Genomic DNA, 19766 nt, shown 5'->3' on the forward strand with positions numbered 1-19766 from the left:
GGTGGGAGTGGGAGGCAACGTTTTACGGTGGTTCTCCTCTTACCTCGGGCAGGTCGCAGTCGGTGTTGGTTGGAGGACAGAGGTCGACCCCTAGGCCCCTTAAATACGGGGTGCCACAGGGCTCGGTCTTGTCCCCCCTCCTATTTAATATCTACATGAAGCCACTGGGTGAGATCATTCGCCGGCACAGGATTAAATACCATCAATATGCGGACAATACCCAGTTGTATCTCTCCGCCCCGTGCCAACTCAGTGTAGCAGTGGAAGTGATGTGCCAGTGCCTGGAAGCTGTCAGGGCCTGGATGGGAGTGAACAAGCTTGCACTCAATCCTGACAAGACCGAGTGGCTATGGATGTTGCCCCCCAGGGACAGTCCAGATATTCCATCTTCAAGCCTGGGGAGTGAAATTTTACACCCCTCAGGGCCCGCAACTTGGGTGTCCTCCTGGACTAGCAGCTGACACTAGAACATCATCTGTCGGCTGTGACCAGGGGGGCCTTTGCCCAGGTTCGCCTGGTGTACCTGTTGCGCCCTACTTGGACCGGGAGGCACTTCAAATGGTCACTCACGCCCTCGTCATCTCAAGACTTCACTACTGTAACACGCTCTACATGGGGCTACTCCTGAAAAATGTTCGGAGACTACAACTGGTCCAGAATGCAGCTGCGCGAGCGATATCGGGTGTATCAAGATATACCCATGTTACACCTATCCTCCGCGAGCTGCACTGGCTCCCTATCGGTCTCCGGACGCACTTCAAGGTGCTGATTATCACCTTTAAAGCCCTATATGGCCTAGGACCCGGATATCTGCGAGACTGTCTTCTGCCACACACCTCCCAACGGCCGATAAGATCTCACAGGCTGGGCCTTCTCCAAGTGCCGTCGACCGGACAATGCCGGCTGGCGACTCCTCGGGGGAGGGCCTTCTCTGTAGCTGCTCCGACCCTATGGAACGATCTACCCCAGAGATCCGGACCCTTCCCACTCTCTCGGCCTTCCGAAAGGTCACTAAAACCTGGCTGTTCTGGCAGGCCTGGGGCTGTTGACCTCATGAATGAGGTCCAGCCCTGCCTACATTGAGTGCATGTTGTGTTTCTTTTAACCTGTTTCCTCTTATCTATTTTTAATTTTTATCTATTTTGAGTTGTATTCTGTAAGCCGCCCAGAGTCCTTCGGGATTGGGCGGCATATAAATTCATTAAATTTCAATTTCAGATAAAGTGAATTGCCTTAGGATCTATGATGGCATTAAGAAATGTCTAATGTCCACATCTATTTCTGACCAGAAAGATGAAAATCAAGCTCAGTGGAAAATTAGATATAAGTAAAGCAATGTCACCTACCAAAAGTATAGAAGGAGGAGCTTTACTATGTTTCAAAGGCCTTAGGGAAACATTGAAGTTTGTTGATTATCTTGTTATGTTACACACTTATAATTTACCTTTAGGATATGTAAAATTTGTGGATTGAAAGTGGAGCAACAAACTTGAATAACGAGGCAAGAGTCGTCTTTCAACAGTAATGGGTTTCTCGGTTTATTGTGAACAGGTCTGTTAACTTGGAGAGTTCAGAACGCGGACAGCTCCTGACCAACTGACAGCTCTTTATATACTCGAGCTGTCAGTTGGCCAGCCAATAGACCGGCGCGTCTCCCTCCAGCTGGCGGGTGCGTCGCAGCCAATTGGATGCCGGCTGCTCCAGCCCCTCCCGTCAGCTGGCACAGGAGGACGTAACACCACTTCCCCCCAGATGGCGCATGCGTAGTCCTGCAGATATGCCGGCTGTCTGCGCACGCGCTGCGATCTCAGTGCTGGAGCTTCTATCGAAGGAGGAGGATATGTCCTGCTGCGGTGAGGTATCTGAGGGGCTGGACCAGGCCCGGAGCTGTGTGGAGTGGGCCGAGGTAGGATTGCGTAGCTTAAGGGGCGGAGACTCCCATTGATGTTGTCGGGCCTAGTTGGAGGAGCCGCGGAAGGTCATGGCTGGGTAGGCTGGATGGCCCAGGGCATGAAGGCCCCGGCTGAGCGGTGCACGGAACTTCCCATCTGGGCGGAGTTGAAGGGACGCCGGCTGGAGGTGTCTGGGCAGGCGAAGCGGCTCTTGGGTGGGCAGACCCTGGCTGCTGTGGCTGGTTGGGCCCGGCTGTGGCCGCGGGAGGATCTGCCGGTGCCCGGCGGCGCAGCTGGTTCACATGGCACCTCCATACTCGTCCGTCAGCCAGCAGGGCCCTGTAAGAGCAGGGCCCTGTTATCTCTGTCACGACCCCAGCTAGCCATTTCGGTTCCCCTGCATAGTTTTGTGCGTACACCCCCTCACCCACCAAAAAGAGCCTAGGGGTGTCTGTTTCTTTTGGTGATGTAGGTGAGAATGCAGGGTGCAACCTGTCTAGGGTGGTTCTGAGTCTGCGACCCATTAAGACTTCTGCTGGGCTTTTTCCCGTGGCTTGGCATGGTGTGGAATGTTGTGCCAATAAGTAAGTTCGGATACGTTGTGGCCATGGGAGGTGGTGTAACCTCGCTAATGCTTCTTTGGCAGACCGTACGGCTCTTTCAGCCAGTCCGTTGGCTGCAGGGTGGTACGGGGCCGTAGGTGCGTGGCATATGCCTAGTGAAGCTAGGAATGTTAGGAAAGTGTAAGACTGGAACTGGGGCCCGTTATTGGAAATGATGACGTCTGGTAATCCATGCGTAGTGAATAGGGACTGCAGAATTTGAACGGTGGCGTCCGCTGTGGTTGAGGCCATTTGGAAAATTTCTACCAATTTTGATAGGGCATCAACTATTATCAAGAAGGTGCAGCCTTCTACTGGGCCGAAGAAATCCATGTGTATCTGGCTCCAGGGTGATGGGGTGGTCTCCCAAGTTTGTGTGGGTGCAGACGGAGGAGCTGGGTGGACTGCCTGGCAGGGCGGGCACCGCTGTACCCAAGCCGCAATGTCTGAATCCATGGAGGGCCACCAGGCGTAGCTGCGGCCGAGGGCCTTCATTCTCACTATGCCTGGGTGCCCTCCGTGGAGGCGGGTAAGCACTTGCGAGCGGAGGGTGGCTGGTATCACAACTCTTGACCCCCACAATAGGCAGTCTTGAGATGCTGATAATTTGTCTCAGCAGCGGTAGAACGGAAGAAACTCGCCTGTGCGAGTTTCCTCCGTCCAGCCCCATCTAACAGCGTCCAGTACCCTCTGGAGGAGCCGATCTGAGTGCGTGGCCTGTGCTATATCAGTGGCCGACAGTGGGCAGGCGACGTCGTCGGTCAGTGTGAAGACCGATGCGAAGGGAGCTGGGTCGGTGACTGGCGTTGGTAGGGGGCAGCGGCTGAGGGCGTCTGCGTGCCCTAGCTGCTTGCCCGGTCTGTGCACAAGGTTGTAGGAGTATGCGGAGAGAAACTCCGACCAACGACCCATCCTAGGGGACACGATGGGTGGGGTGGGGCGGTCCCCTGATATTATGCCCAGTAATGGTTTGTGATCAGTTACCAGTGTGAAGGGGCGGCCGTATAGGTAGTGATGGAACCGTTTTACTCCCGCTACGGCCGCGAGGGCCTCCTTGTCCAACTGGCTATAATTTCGCTCTGGTTTGGACAAGGTGCGGGAGTAAAAGGCGATGGGTCTTTCGGTTCCATCAGGGTATGTGTGGCTAAGGACGGCTCCAATCCCGTAGGGGGAGGCGTCACATGCCAGTAGTAGGGGTAAGTGTTCATCATATTGTACTAGCACTGGTGCGTTGGTTAATAGTGCTTTGACAGTCGCGAGCGCTTGAGCCTCGCGGTCTGTCCAGACCCAAGGGGTAGATGTGTCCAGGAGACGGTGCAGAGGTTCTGCCACTGTGGCTTTGTGGGGAATGAATGGGGAGTAGAAATTTAGGAGGCTTAGAAAAGCCTGGAGCTCTTGTTTGGTGGTGGGAGTAGGAGCGGAAGCGATGGCTTCCACCGTTAGGGTTTCCACCTCCAACCCTAAAAATTCAACTGAAGGCACGCCGAACTTGCACTTAGATCGTTTTAAGTGCAATCCGGCTGCGCAGAACCTGGAGAGGACGTCCCTTAGTGTCTTGACGAGTCCTGATCGGTCCTTAGCGGCGATCAGGACATCGTCAAAATAAGGGACGACCCCGGGGATGCCGTGGAGCACTCGCTCCATAAGGCCCTGAAAAATTCCTGGTGCGACGCTAACCCCAAACTGGAGGCGGCGACATTTGAACGCGCCTCTGTGCGTAACTATGGTTTGTGTGGTGGCGGACGCCTCGTCCACCGGTAGCTGTTGGTAAGCTTGGGCCAGGTCCAGTTTTGCAAAAGTCTGGCCCTAGCCCAAGGAATGCAGTACATGCTGTACTACCGGCACGGGGTAAGGGTGGGCTTGCAAGGCCTTGTTGAGCGTGGCCTTATAGTCCGCGCACACCCTAAGTGAGCCGTCTGATTTGAGGGGTAGAACAATGGGTGTCTCCCAGGGGGCGTGGTCAATGGGCTCTAGGATGCCTTGCGCAACGAGCTTGTCGAGCTCGGCGTCCACGCGAGCCCTCAGAGCTAAGGGAACCCGTCTGGCCTTCAAACGGATGGACGCCACCAAGGGGTCCAGATTGAGTGTAATGGGGGTGCCATTGTAGCACCCTAAGGCGTCTGAGAAGACGTCATCGTATTCCACTAGCAGGGACTCCAGGGAGGGGGCTACCTGTAGGGAATTGATGCGGATGGACGCCACCAAGGGGTCCAGATTGAGTGTAATGGGGGTGCCATTGTAGCACCCTAAGGCGTCTGAGAAGACGTCATCGTATTCCACTAGCAGGGACTCCAGGGAGGGGGCTACCTGTAGGGAATTGATGCCAGAGATTCCTAGCCCTAGGGCTCTAAACCAATCCATGCCTAATAGTGAGGCTAATGGGGGTTTGACCACTATGATAGGTAAACGACCCTGAAATTTGCAAAAGGACACGGAGAATGTGCCGCAACCCAGAATAGGGATGGCATGGCCCTGATAGTCCCGTAGGAAACAGTTTGCGGGACGCAATTGTGAGAGCCGGAGGGTTGGTATAAGTGCCCTCAAGGTGTCCCAGGAGATTATGGTGCAGGCTGAGCCTGTATCAAGCTCTATCGTGCAGGGGCGGCCTGCGAGTAATATGCGGAGGTGCATTTTACCCTGGCTGCCGTACGATGGAGCTGCAGCTGGGTCGGTTTGCCAGTCGGGCATCGTTGGTTCCGGAGTGGACACAGCGTAACAGGTCATCCGGCCTGATGAGGATCCTGGGGGTTGTCGGTGGCCGGCAGGCGGTTGGCTTGTGATCGGACAGGTAGAAGACATAGAAGAAGAAGGAGGTCTCAGATCCCGAGGGTCTCCAGAAGAGGATTTGCACACGTTGGAAATGTGGCCCTTTTTTCCGCAACGGCGGCAAATGGCCATGCAGAAACGGCAAGATGCCCTTGGGTGGCGGCCGCCACAACTCAAACAACTGCCTCCGTCCCGCAAAGGCTGTGCCCTCATGTGATCCACTGTAGCCGTGGCATCGGCACAGGGGTCGTTGGACAGCATTTGGCTGTGCATGCCTGGGTTGGGCAGTCCTTGCAGGGCAGATGGAGGCAGCCTACGGTTGTCTGGAGTTGAATGGCCAGCCATCTCATAGGCGCGAGCCATGTCAACGGCAATTTTCATGGAGAGGATGGACTTCTCTAGGATCTTCCTATGGAGATTTATGTCTGCGAGTCCGTAGATAAACTGCTCTAGCAAGGCATCTTCTAAGTCAGGGAACTCGCAGTTAATAGCGGTTGCCCGCAGCTCTGTGACGTATTGGGCGATTGACTGGCCCTGTCGCTGGATACATCGCCGGAATGTTTGTCTGCGAGTATATTTAGAAGGAGCTGGCTTGTAGTGCAGTTTAAGGCGCTCCATCAGGATGTCGAGGGGTAGCGAGTGCACAGGTGCCGGGGCAGCTAAGGCACGGGCTGTGGCAAACATTTCTGCCCCGCAGTAATGCAAAAATGTGCTGCGCCTTCCCTCGGGGAGCTCGGACAAATCATGGGCCATCAGGAAGACCTCGAACCTTTCCAGGAATGCATCCCAGGACTCAGCTTCTGGGCGAAAAGCGGTGAAGACTGAAGATGGTGCCAGAGCTGGCACTACAACGGGGTCCGTTTCTGACATCCTCATCACCAGTTTTGAATAACGAGGCAAGAGTCGTCTTTCAACAGTAACGGGTTTCTCGGTTTATTGTGAACAGGTCTGTTAACTTGGAGAGTTCAGAACGCGGACAGCTCCTGACCAACTGACAGCTCTTTATATACTCGAGCTGTCAGTTGGCCATCCAATAGACGACCGGCGCGTCTCCCTCCAGCTGGCGGGTGCGTCACAGCCAATCGGATGCCGGCTGCTCCAGCCCCTCCCATCAGCTGGCACGGGAGGACGTAACACAAACCCATGGGATTGTACTATATTGTGCACTTGCAACACAAATACTACTTACATTATGACATCCCAGTAAATGCTCTGCCATTATAATATTAACTGGTGTTAGAAATCAACATCAGATTTGATTGTGATCTCTAAATACCTTTTGCAATGGAGATCTGACAGTACTGACCACATAAAATAAAGGATTTGGGTTGGGAATGGGATTAAATTAGAAGGAGATAATTAAAAGAGCCTCAGGTTTGCTTCAAGTGTTATTTGACTTAGTAATAACATGTTGTATTTGGGGAAAAAATAAATATGGTTCTACTAAGTCTGCTTTTCCCTTGTAATAAAACCAGGATAAAACACAGGTTGGACATTGTCATACATGGTAATGTGAAAAAGAAATAGAGCAGCTGTAAGACTCACCATTGTTCTAAATAGGGGACTGACAACAATTCAGGATGGTCTGTTGCTTCCTTTTTTTTACAGGCAAGCTTCAAATCTCCATCAGTGTATATCCAACTTAAAAGTAATCCTGCATTTAAGGTAAACATGGTACAATGGGGCATCCGTTCTCCTACTGAGGTGGATACTTTCACAAAGAGGCCTTCCCCAATAGGAAAGCATGAATATTAATATCGGGTATTTGGTAAAGCAGGCTTAGGTTTAATCTAATGTTGGTAAAGCAGGTTTAGGTTTAGTCTAATGTTAAGAATGCCAAAAGATTCTGCCAGTTGGCTGAGGCATCCTTTTGGAAGAAAAGCCACAAAGTCAACTCGCCTTATAGCTCAAAATTATTCAGAGTGCTAATCTATACCATCAACTAGAAAAGTTTCAATACCAAAAAAAAAAAAAAAAAAAAAAAGATACACTTGCATTTTGTTAAGTTCAAAACTAAATTGATCAGGCATCAATTCTCCAAACAGCAGAGAATTTAAAATCATGGTCATAAGTGATTGATGGACACGAGTGCTACAAGTTTAAGGAGAAAAGGGGAGAAATGTTGCTCTTAAGAAATACTGGGTGAATATGACTGACAGAGTCATAGAACTGCTTGTTGCCTCATTATTTTCCTTGGAAAATTTATTTCTTTTAAAAGAGTGTCTTCCAGTGCTTTGTTATAGAAATGTGTTTAGCTGCCCAGAAAAAAAATATAAGCAGTATAAGGAGAATTATGAATTGTTATATGAATGAATCAACAGAAATCTGAATTTCATGTATGTCCATTTCCCATTTCCACGTGAGAGGAAATTAAAGGCTTCTTTGTAACTTCCCTTTCTCAATTGATAAGGAAGGGCAATGTATTATCGCCTATTAATGAATTAAATTTCAATGGTCCACCATATCTAACAAAAGCTTAAATTTCCTTTCCAGCTCTATTAGAATTAGAAGAAGTTAACTAATTGTCACTATAGCATCCAAGGTCTCAACTCTTCTGTCATGGGCCACTAAATAAACATTCAGAAAATGCATGGAGCATCTGTTTAAACACATTCCTTACTGTTTTTGATTTTTAGATAGGAGTTCACATTTCTTTTAGAGGAGAAGGGGAAGATTATAATTATGGTTATATTTTAAAACTAACTATTTGTATTTGTATTTAATAGACTTATAGGCCGCCCAATCCCGAAGGACTCCGGGCGGCTTACAAAAAGTAAATTTTAAAAAGAATTAAAAAACAGAGGAAACAAATTAAAACCACATCATGCACCCAATCTGGTCGGGGCTGGACCTCAGTCATGAGGTCAACAGCCCCAGGCCTGCCGGAATAGCCAGGTTTTGATAGCCTTTCGGAAGGCCATGAGAGTGGGTAGGGTCTGGATCTCTGGGGGTAGTTCGTTCCATAGGGTTGGAGCGGCTACAGGGAAGGCCCTCCCCTGGGGGGCCACCAGCCGACATTGTCTGGCTGACAGCACCTGGAGAAGGCCCACCCTGTGCGATCTTATCGGCCGTTGGGAGATATGCGGCAGTAGGCGGTCTCGCAGGCATTATATGTATGTTGTGCCATAAAGTTAACACTTGGTAAAAACTTGCTGGCCTAGCGGATCTTTTAGTTGAAATATTTGCATAATAATAGGCTATGGTCCAGTAGCTCTCCAAACTAATGTGATTTCATGTTTTAAATAATCATTCTTACATTTGCTATACTTGGCTTTTTAAATTGTTTGGCAGAAATGATAGTTCTGCTTGGAATATAGAGGTGTTACCGTCCTGAACATTGTGTTTTATGTGATAAATCAAATTACCATATTTTTCAGACTACGAGGCACTGGAGTATAAGAGGCACCAAGATTTTGAAGAGGTAAATGTTTTTAAAAAGTTTTTATACTTTGCAGGGCTCCCAAACCTTCTGCGGTTTTTCACAAAAAATGAGGCATGCAGAGTTTGAAAGGCCTGCAAAGTGCTCCTGGGGGCTGGGCGGGCAAAAACGAGCAAAAAACAGCCCTTTTTTGCAACAAAATATGGCATGCATAAGCTTTGGGAGGCTTGTAGGGTGCTCCTGAGGGCTGGGTGGAAAATGAGCAAAAAAACCAGCCCATTTTTTGCTCGTTTTTGCCCTCCCCAACCCCCAGGAGCACTTTGCAGGCCTCAGAAACCCTCTGCGGATCCATTTTTGCAAAAACCGGGATGCACAAGGGCGGGTTTCAGGAAGCCAAAAATGCTGTATTCGGTGTATAAGACGCCCCCAGATTTTCACCCTCTTTTTTTGGGGAGGGGGAAGTGTGCCTTATACTCCAAAAAAAACGGTAAGTGAAAATTTTATTATGATCATAGAGCAGCATAGAAGGGTGGTGTACAGTCATTAAAAAGAACAAAGGATACATCAACAGTAAAAATAAAAAGCTAAAATATATAAAAATCTAAAAAATAGAAATGATACATACCTTAAAACTAAATATATGGATAAAAAAATAGAATCTAAAATAAAGAAGAGAAACATTAGATGGCTGTATGGGAACATAAATAGTGTATAGAAGATGGCCTTCTAATATGGCAATGTTCAAAGTTGAGCACTTAAGACAGATCATTATCTGATATGTTTTTTAGCATTGTTGCAAAGAACCTGGAAAAATTATATGTTGCAGCAGGATAGGTGTCTGAAAACAACAGAGTGGAGTACAATTGTCCTATGTGTTTTGGTTATTTATGTAGTAATGTGGTGCAATACCATTGTTCTATGTGCCCTGTATATTTATGTAGTAATGGGGTGGAGTACAATTGTCCTTTGTGTTCTGGTTATTTATGTAGTAATGTGGTGCAATACAATTGTCTTATGTGTTTTGGATATTTATGTTGTAATGGTGTAAAGAAGCTAGCGTGAATATCTCTGTAGAACAGGCACCCATCTTTTGTTGTTTCTATGTGTCCAGTATCATAGAGGAATTTGTTAGCCCTTCAAGGTAGACTAGGAAACCAAAGTCATGAATGCTAATACTATTAGTATTATAAATTTATAGTAACAGATTTATATTTGCCAGTCTGTGGAAGCAGCACAAAAGAGGTTGTCTTGCAGGAAGGAGCAGCATTTTTTAATGAGATGCTAGCGTACAAGGCACTGATGAATAGTGGATTGGCCTTCCCTAAAATGCTCTTCTCCCCTCAAGTATGTTTTCCTGTTCAAACCAGGCCGAGGATTAAAAAGGCATGAGAAAAAGAAAGAAACACCATGGCACCAGCCCGGGATCTCTCCCTCCAGTGAAAACAGCAAAACAACCAAGAATCGAGGAGCACTTTGTTGGAAAGAGATCTGTAAGTAAAACTAACCTCCCCCCCCCCCAATTCCCAACTATCTGGAGAGATTAGAATGGGACCTGCAAAAAGATTTGGCAAAACAACGGTTATTAGACTTTCCCGATCTGGTGGTGGTGGTGGGAGAACAAACAGAAAGCCAGCTCTTCTCACAAACAACTAGTCTAATTACATCATGTATGGAGTCTGAGTTAAAGACTAAAAAGGTAAAGAACAACCAGATAATTCAGAGTATGGACAGTCTACCTTGGGAAAATTCAACAGAGTTTATGGCAAAGCAATGCCTTCTCACAGCGGTGGTTTCAATATTTGAACAACTAATTGCCATCCAACATGATTTAGAGACATTGAAAAAAGACTTAGCTGTTTTTCTTCAAGTACACTATCAGACCCCAGGCACCCCCGCTAAAGTTCTTACAGAAGACTTGGTTAACTTCCCTTTGCAGTATAAGGAAGTGGAAAAAGAGCAAAGAGACAGAGAAACAGTTAAAGAGTTGCATAAAAAGTGGCAGTCCACTCAGAAAAACAGTCCCTCCCCAGACAAGGCAACGAGAGGGAAATTTATTAATAGAGAAGCCTCACGAGAAGTCAGGAAAGCATCTCCCCCCAATTACAACAATCACATTGCTTACTACAAACCCAACAGATTGCTTTTAGAATTCATTTGAACGGACTTAATTATGGATGTTGGAATATCAGAAGTGCAATACTAAATTCCCTAAGCCAGCTTCTTCACTGTCGCATGGGTCTGATTGATCTCCGTGCTGTGGAGTGGCTCCCTAAGGCCCCAAATTGGAAGCAGATTCTCCTGTCTTTCAAACATCCCAACATACCACAGATGCTATTCAAAATGACAGCACATTTAGCCTCCTTTCAAATCTTTCCCATCAGAGTATTTGGTGAGGAAAGGGTTACTCTGTTAATTGTTAACATGTGAGCTCCCAAGGTGGCTGCCTCTTCCTCATTCTCAACCTTGGGGAAGGGAGAGAAAGACAGTGTGAGTCAACCAACCTTGCCTGGTGAAGAAATACTTAATAGCACAGAAACTGGTCTCATTAATGCTTTTGGCGCACTCCCAAGGAAAGAACAAGACAATATATTATTCAAGTTAGAAAATTTAAAGAAATCCTTATTGGTCACAATGGACATAGCAGAGCTGCTTATAGATCTGGTCTTCCCAATAATTGAGCCTCTCACTTCTCCCCCAGAGAACAAGGGATTGCATGAACACAAGATCATGGAAAATAGAAACCAAAACCCAAAGGGGCCATTAGAGGTCCCAGTAGATATGGAGATGCTCTCATCCCTATGTGAATATTCCATGACACCTTCAGCACCAAACCAAGAAATTGAGAGACGACCCATATCAGAGCCACCATCTCAAAGAATGAAGTATGACCTAATAACTCCTTGCCCTACACACAGAGAAGAGGCATCAGAATGGCAAGCTCTGTTAGCTGGTGCTAAAACCTCTTATCCTGAACAAGTTTCTCAGGGGTCTACTATTTTATGCACTTTAATAGAATCCTCAATCTTTTTGATCCATTTTGTATTTCTGTTGTGGTTCTTATTGTTTTCCCACAAATTCTTCCAGAATTTCAAAGCTTTCTCTTTATCAGGCTTTTCATTTGTTGTAACTCCATCTCCACTTTCTAAGCTTTTATAAAACTGGTGCTGATTTGCTCTGAACTATGAGTTTTCCTTGAACTGAGTTACTCAGTTTTCATACCTTTTAATCTTTTCAGCAACGGCAACAACCCTCTGCTTCAGCTCTTCAATTACTACCTCAATCTCCCTATTCTCCAAATTGTATCTTACTTCTAGGCTGCTTTTGACCTGCTTGTTCTTTAGCTGACCTTGCCTTAGGTTCTTCAAGTTGTTCAAGTCTCCACGAAATTTTTTGATCTTCAAGTCAACCGAATTTTCCATTTAGGCTTCCTCTTCTTGTCTCTTTGGTTCTTTTGTATTTTCAAACCCAATTCTTTGGTGGTTGTAAAGGCTGCTGCATACATCAGCTGGTTTGTTTCAGCTAATGTAGTGGTTTGAATGGTTGCACCGCCTTATTGACATTTTTTAGTACCTTTCTCAATTCTTTCCAGTTCACTTGGTTCAGCTTTGGCAAACACATTTTTTTGGCATCTTCCATTTGATGCTTTATTTTCTCAGCTACTTGAGCAATATCTGTTGGTGTTTGTTCTTTAGTGTTTCCTTGTTCTTTATCTTCATCCATTTCAGCATCCTTTTCCTCCCTTTCTTCCTCAGTTTGCTTTTGAGTTTGCAAATCATTCTTGATGTTACTCTACTTTGTTGTTATACTCAGACCATTAGTTGCTTTCTCTTCGATTCCTATTAATTCTGCCGTAGTGAAAAATTTATGGCTTAGAATTACATGTCGTTGGTCCATTAGCCTTTGTTCACTGATATCACAATCCGTGTGGTTCACCTTCCAAATCTGATACATTCGTTTCTGAAATCCATGTTTTGCTGACTTAGACTGATAGTAATCTTTGATAATAGAGATGATTTCTTCCCTAGTCCTGATTTTTCGCTTTTTCACTTTTTCTTCCAGTAGCTTGTCAGCTCCATGCCCTGGTTGCCTAGCAGAGGGAGCTGAGCCCTGTAGCACATTTTTTGCAGAATGCCCAGGAGCCATAGCATCCAATGGAACCCTTGTTAATCCGGGTGATGGTTGAGCTGACATAAATTTAATTTTTTTTTGTATTCACCATATTTGAATGGGTTGTGGAGCAAATTTTGTCTGGCCCTTCACCTGAGACCTGTCTGATATGGTTGCACCTGTTCAGCATAGCCCTTAGGATCATTAGAGCATGCAAGCCCCTCCACCATGACAAAGTAAGACTCCTCAGGGGGGTTGTTGTTGTTGTTATTATTATTATTATTATTATTATTATACTTAGAGATTTGGTTGACAGCAAGGTGCTCAACGATAAAGGAGGATAATTATAAAAAAAAAATGGAAAAAACAAAACAAGATTTGGAACATTGGAGAAAACTTAAATTAACGTTGGTGGGGAAAATTGCTGCAGTTAAGATGAATATACTCCCAAAATGGCCATATCTATTTCAAACGATTCCCATGAAATTAGATGAAAAGTTTTTTAATGAATTAAATAAAAAAATTAAGTTTATATGGGAAGGGAAAAAACCTAGAATAAGTCTTAAATCATTACAGGATAGTCGAATTAGAGGTGGCTTTGGACTCCCCGATTGGGAAGTATACTATCACGCAGCTGCCTTGCTATGGATTAAAGGATAGGTATTTCTTACTAATAAAAGAACACTTATCCTAGAAGGACATGACCTACATACAGGGTGACATGCACATCTGTGGGCGGAAAAATACAAAACACGCATTTCCAAAGCCATAGAATAAGAAGAGCATTACTAATAGTCTGGAGGAAAATCATGTCAAAGCACTATATTAAAATACCGGGATAGCTATCAACTATGGAAGCAATGATATATCCAAATACATTAAATATAACCAAGATGAGAACCTACAACCGTTAGACAATTTGAAAACAACTCAAGAATTGAAAGAACAGGAAATATTCATTGACTGGTGGCCATACTTACAACTGTAAACAAGATGTAAAAAAGACATAGAGGAATATAGCATTGAAAAAGAACAATTACCATTAGACAAAATATTATTAGGAACGGAGGAGAAATTTATAACCAAAATGTACACCTATTTATTAAAATTTGAAAGGGAAAAGGAAATAGTCAAAGGAAATATGATAGCCCAGGCAAGGAATTGGGCTATAGCATTCAATTAGGGCAGTGTTTCCCAAAGTGTGGTACGCGTACCCCCAGGGGTACGGGAAGAGTTTGGTAGGGGTACGCATTGCACCGGAGTTTGGTGGGAATCATGTGGGAATATCCACTGCACCGTGCTTAGCTGCGCCCACAGAACAAGGAAAGAAATAGGTGCTTATCGCAGTTTTTACATGGGAACTGGGGCCATCGTACATCGTATCGCAACTCATTATGGCAGGAACTTTGCGCATCCTTCGCGCAGCTCAGATTCGGCCATTTTTAAACTGCAGGAACATTAACAGTTGACGTTGAGCCGCGGAGCTGTTTAAACGCCGGAGAATTGCAGTGTTATCTAACGGTTAGACAGTATTGTGAGGCGTGACACGGCGTGAATATACTGCACTTCGTTACAGAGACAACTTACTTCTTTAATAGTTACTTCCGGGCGCCTGTTATCGTGCTTTAGTAAGTTCCACTGATTTTGATTATTTTTAATAGACATGAACTTCAATGCTTTCTTAATGATAGATTTGAGTTGAGAAATTGTTTACATGACTGGAAATGGCTTTGTAAACTAGCATACTTAGCAGATATATTCTCTGTTTTAAATTGCCTCAACTTATCGTTACAAGGCAAAGAAATTTCATTGTTTCATGTTCAAGATAAAGTGAACGCTACCATCGCAAAACTAAATTTATGGCAAAAGAGAGTTGGGAATGGAGAAGTAGACTCGTTTCCCTCTCTTCATGAGTTTATAACAAGTTCGGCTACTAAAATTGAGGCTGATACTCTGAAATGCATAATACAGCATTTGGAGAGTTTGCAAGTTGGCTTGAAAAACTATTTCCCTGATTTAAAAAAAATATTGAATGGATAAGATATCCGTTCAACATTAACACAACATCCATGCCAGAAGGTTTGTCGCATGCGGAAGAAGAGCAATTGTTGGAGTTAGCTTTGGACGGATTCTTGAGAAATAAACATAAGGAGTGTAATTTAACATCATTCTGGTTACAAATGCAACATGTGTATCCGGTTTTAACAGAAAAAGTCCTGAAATACATCTTGCCTTTTCCAACTTCATATTTATGCGAAGTTGCTTTTTCTGCATTTGTAGACATTAAGTCGAAAAAAAGGAACAGATTATTGGACATGGAACCACATCTCAGATTAAAATTAACAACCAGGGAACCAAATTATGATGATCTGTCATCTCAACATAAACAATTTCATCCTTCTCATTGAATCAAATAAATGTTCTTTATAATATAACTTTAGTTTATTTTGCGTATGTACCAAAAAAATAAAAAATAAATATATTTTGATTTTTATTAAAGCATATGTTTTTTATGAGGGGTACTCAGCGTTACAAAAATTATAGAAGGGGTACACATATGTCAAAAGTTTGGGAAACACTGAATTAGGGGATTGGGAACAATTATGGATGAAAAATTATAAATTAACAATGTCGGCCTCATACAAAGATAACTTAGATAAAATGTTCTACCATTGGCATCTAGCACCGGCAAGACTGGCAAAAATTTACCAAAATTTGAACCCCAGATGTTGGAAATGTAAACATGAACAGGGCTCATTCTTTCACTTGTGGTGGACTTGTCCGGAAGTGAGGAACTATTGGTTGCAAGAAATAACAGGCTTTCAAATCCAATTTAAACCAGATATGTTTTTGCTAGGGATAATTAGAGGAACGTTTACAAAAGAAATCAATTATATCATAATTCATATACTGACAGCAGCAAGAATAACATATACGCAGAATTGGAAATTAGACAGCATACCCTCTGAAAACATAATTAAAAAAATAATGGACTGCGCGGAAATGGTTAAATTAACTCTTAAACTGCAAGATAAAGAATACTATACAGTATGGGATAAATGGTATCACTGGTTAAAGAAGAGGAATAACTAATGATAGAATTTAGATATATGTAATATAGGTTATAGGAATTATAAATATAAAGAGGAAATTACAAATGTAAAACAAATGGAAAATATGTAAGATGATAAACAAAATGGGATATACCGATGTCTTAGAAATGGGAAGAATGGCTGTTGAATTTGGTTTTATGTTTTGTTATCTAAAATGTTTAATTAAAATTACTTATAAAATAAAATAAGCTTTGTATCTCTGTGTCATAATAGCATTGGAAGGGACCTTGGAGGTCTTCTAGTCCATCCCCTGCTCAGGCAGGAAACCCTACCATTTTAAACAAATAGTTGTACAATCTCTTCTTTGAAACTTCCAGTTTTGGAGCATCCACAACTTCTGGAGGCAAATTGTTCCACTGATAGACATAGAAGGGGAGGGTGGTGAATGCATTCATTTTATTTTCCTTTTGCATGGAACAGGATGAGGAAACTTTTGCTTTTACGGGATCTGTTGCAGCAATGTATGTTGGATGTTGTTCAATAAAATTTATTGCCATCACACCATATTTCACATATTATTATGATTAATAGTTAGATGTCAGGTGGCTTCATGCCAGTTACTACATGCTATTCTAACTTCTACATGAAAACTGCTGTACTGATTCATTCAGTGAATTTGGCAAAAGCTGCTGTTGAGAACACTGCTGGTTCTACCACAAAACCGCGGACGACAAAATCGCAGACGACGAAAGCGCGTATGTGATGTCATCACAGCGCGACGAAAAAGATTGAAAAAGATCGAAAAATGTAAAAATAAAGCTAAAACCTTCCCCTAACCCCCCCAAACCTAACCCTAACCCTAACCCTATACCTAACCCTTAACCTAACCCTAAACCTAACCCTTAACGTAACGAAAAACCTAACGCTAACCCTTAACCTAATGCTAAACGTAACGCTAACGCTCTAACCCTAACCCTAACCCTTAGCCTAACCCTAACCCTAACCCTTAACCTAACCCTTATCTTTATGTGAATCGGCTTGCTGTAATTTAATTTTTATTTCAATTTTTCAATCTTTTTCGTCGCATTGTGATGACATCACATATGCGATTTCGTCGACCGCGCTTTTGTGGAACGCGCTTTTGACGGGTCACGAACACTGCTCACTAAAGTATCCCTTGGAATGTATGTGTACATTAAGATTATTAATTGCATTTTTAGATGTAAATTGCTTGAAATTCTGAAGCAATAGAACAGGTATATTAAGTGCCTTTGAAAATTGAAATATATGGAACACCTGCCGTATATGCAATACTTAAACTTTACACATAAAATAACAATTTGGTCTTATAAAGCATCTTTTCATTTTGCTTCTTTATCTGAAAGCTAATCTTCAATTAGAGGGGGGGAAATAGAGGGGGGAGGGGAAAGGGAAGATACTTTCATATACTACCCATCAATGGTTCAAAGTTGTAAAGAATTGTAGGCATATTTCTTACACTTAAAACCTGCCCAGTTCAGGGGGCAGGGGAACCACTTCTCGAGAGTCTATTGCAGCGACAGCTAACCTTTTCAACGCGGAGCACCAAAAGCACACATGCACACACCCATAATGCAATGCGTGCACCCTAGTGCACGACCCATCCCGCGTGTGACCCCCATGTCCACCCCACCCCCACGCATGCACACGCAAACCATGTGTGTCCTGCCCCCACGTATGCACATGCAAACCCCATGCATGCGTCCATGACTCCCACGCATGAACAAGCACCCCTGTGCGTGTGTCCCCCCCATGTATGTGCAGATCTCCAGCATGCGTCCTGCCCCCCCACATGCTCAGCAGATACCTGAACATCAGCTGGCCCACGGGAGGTGCACGCACATGTGCAACTAAGCTAAGCTGGGGTGACAGCTCATGTGCCTGCAAAGAGGGCTCTGTGTGTCACCTGTGGCACGCATGCCATAGGTTCGCCATCATGGGTCTATTGCATCCCCCAGGCTCTCATATTTTTTAATGTGGGAGAAGTAGTAATTTGAAAGAACTTTGGTACATATATTATGAGCTTTTAATTCTCTATTGGTTAGATATCCCTGCTATTCTGAATCAGGTCCTTCAAAGGTACTTAAGGGTTAAAGATGTCAATAATTGTTAAATGAGATCCCCCTAAACCAGGGGTAATCAACCTTTTTATACCTACCGCCCACTTTTGTATCTGTTAGTAGTAAAATTTTCTAACCGCCCACTGGTTCCACAGTAGTGGTGATTTTATGAAAACCTAATGAAAATGTTTTTAAATAATGCTATGAAATTTTTTAAAAAGTCAATTAAATTTTTAAAAAAGGAAAGTGCTTCAGTATCAGACAAAATCCATACTGCCCACCATGAAAGCTGGAACGCCCACTAGTGGGCGGTAGGGACCAGGTTGACTACCACTGCCCTAAACTATAATCTTTCAATCTATTAAGAATTTTTGATATATCAAGCCTTGATTGGGGCAAAAAGAGTGGTTGTGCACCAATAGAACAATATCCATATCCCTAACTTTAAAAATTGGCTTAATGAAACTTATCAACCATTAGTTTTGAATTTGTTTTCTACCAATATGGCTGACAGAATTGGACAGTATGATTTATACATAAAGCCCCCCTCCAGTCCCATCTAAACCAAGAAGCCTTCTCAGTAGCTCACAACACAGCCTAAGAGCTGCTCTTACAAGGGAATTGCAACCCAGAGAAACTAAACTTTCTACCCTGTATCAGCTGATGACCTCAACTTTCCATATCCTTTAATGATGGGCTTCCCCAACTCTGCTATCCTGAAGGATCCATTTTGCTTTCTATGAGTTCTAGGAATCCTGACATAGATCTGCCTAGCTTCCCCAGACTGGCCAGCCAATCAAAACCCTAGGATTTCCCGCCTTGTAGCCTTCAAGCTATGTAGCAATTTTTTGCTCTTCAGGGTGTCTTTCTTGTAAAGCAATAAATATGGTTCTTCTCCTCAGCGTTGTGCTCTTTTCTTCAGACTGAATCCATGACAATGTAGCACAGCTTCTCCACCATCAATATCATTCTTTGATTGGCTACACCAGTCACGTCTAAGAATCATTGCTGCCAGCAATATTGCTGGAAACAATCATTTTATTTGTTGGAAGTATGCATTTGTCTCGGGATCCTAATGTTTGTGGAAACTGTGCTTATCCTTTAAATTGGATCATGAGCTGACTACAACTTCTGCTTCTCCCTTGATTCTCTGGATGTTACAAACTCCATGCATGCAAATCATCTAAGGATTGGCACCTGGTTGCTCTGAGTGTGTGCTTACACACCTACCCTTCCTGCCTTAGTTTGTGGTTGTACAATCCCAAATCAAAGTCTTATAACCAAACTCCTTGGTATATGGGTGTGCCTGACTTGGGACAGGACTTCATCAAAAGCCTTCTGGCTTACCCACTCCAAATGTACGTGCTAACCTCATCTGCTAATAATGGAGTCTTTGTGTTATAAGAATTAGATATTTACCCATTATGTCAAAACATAGTTTACAATAGCTTAATTTTTTTTTCCAAAAATAAATGTTAATTGCAATGTTTTTGATTTTTAACTGTGTTTTTCTTTAAAATTACTAGAATATATAGATATATTGATATATATTATAGGATTAGAAGAGAAATCCAATACAAAGGGGTGCATCTCACACCCCCTTTGCCTCTGCTCCTTTTCCTTCCCTTAATTTCCTATTTTACTTCCTTTTCTTTGTATTTTATATAATAAAACAAATATATTTTTTTTTAAAAAAGAAGAGAAATACAAGGATGATTCAGGGACTATGAGAAAAGGCTGAGGGAAATTGTAACGTTAAATGTAAGGAAAAGAAGACTGATGCTATTAAGAAATATGGTCAGGGACTACTTTCCAGTGCCAGCAGTGTATGGTATGGTATGTGCATAAATATTGCCTATCTAAATATT

This window comes from Thamnophis elegans, chromosome 1, assembly GCF_009769535.1.
Source record: "Thamnophis elegans isolate rThaEle1 chromosome 1, rThaEle1.pri, whole genome shotgun sequence".
Classification (NCBI taxonomy): Eukaryota; Metazoa; Chordata; class Lepidosauria; order Squamata; family Colubridae; genus Thamnophis; species Thamnophis elegans.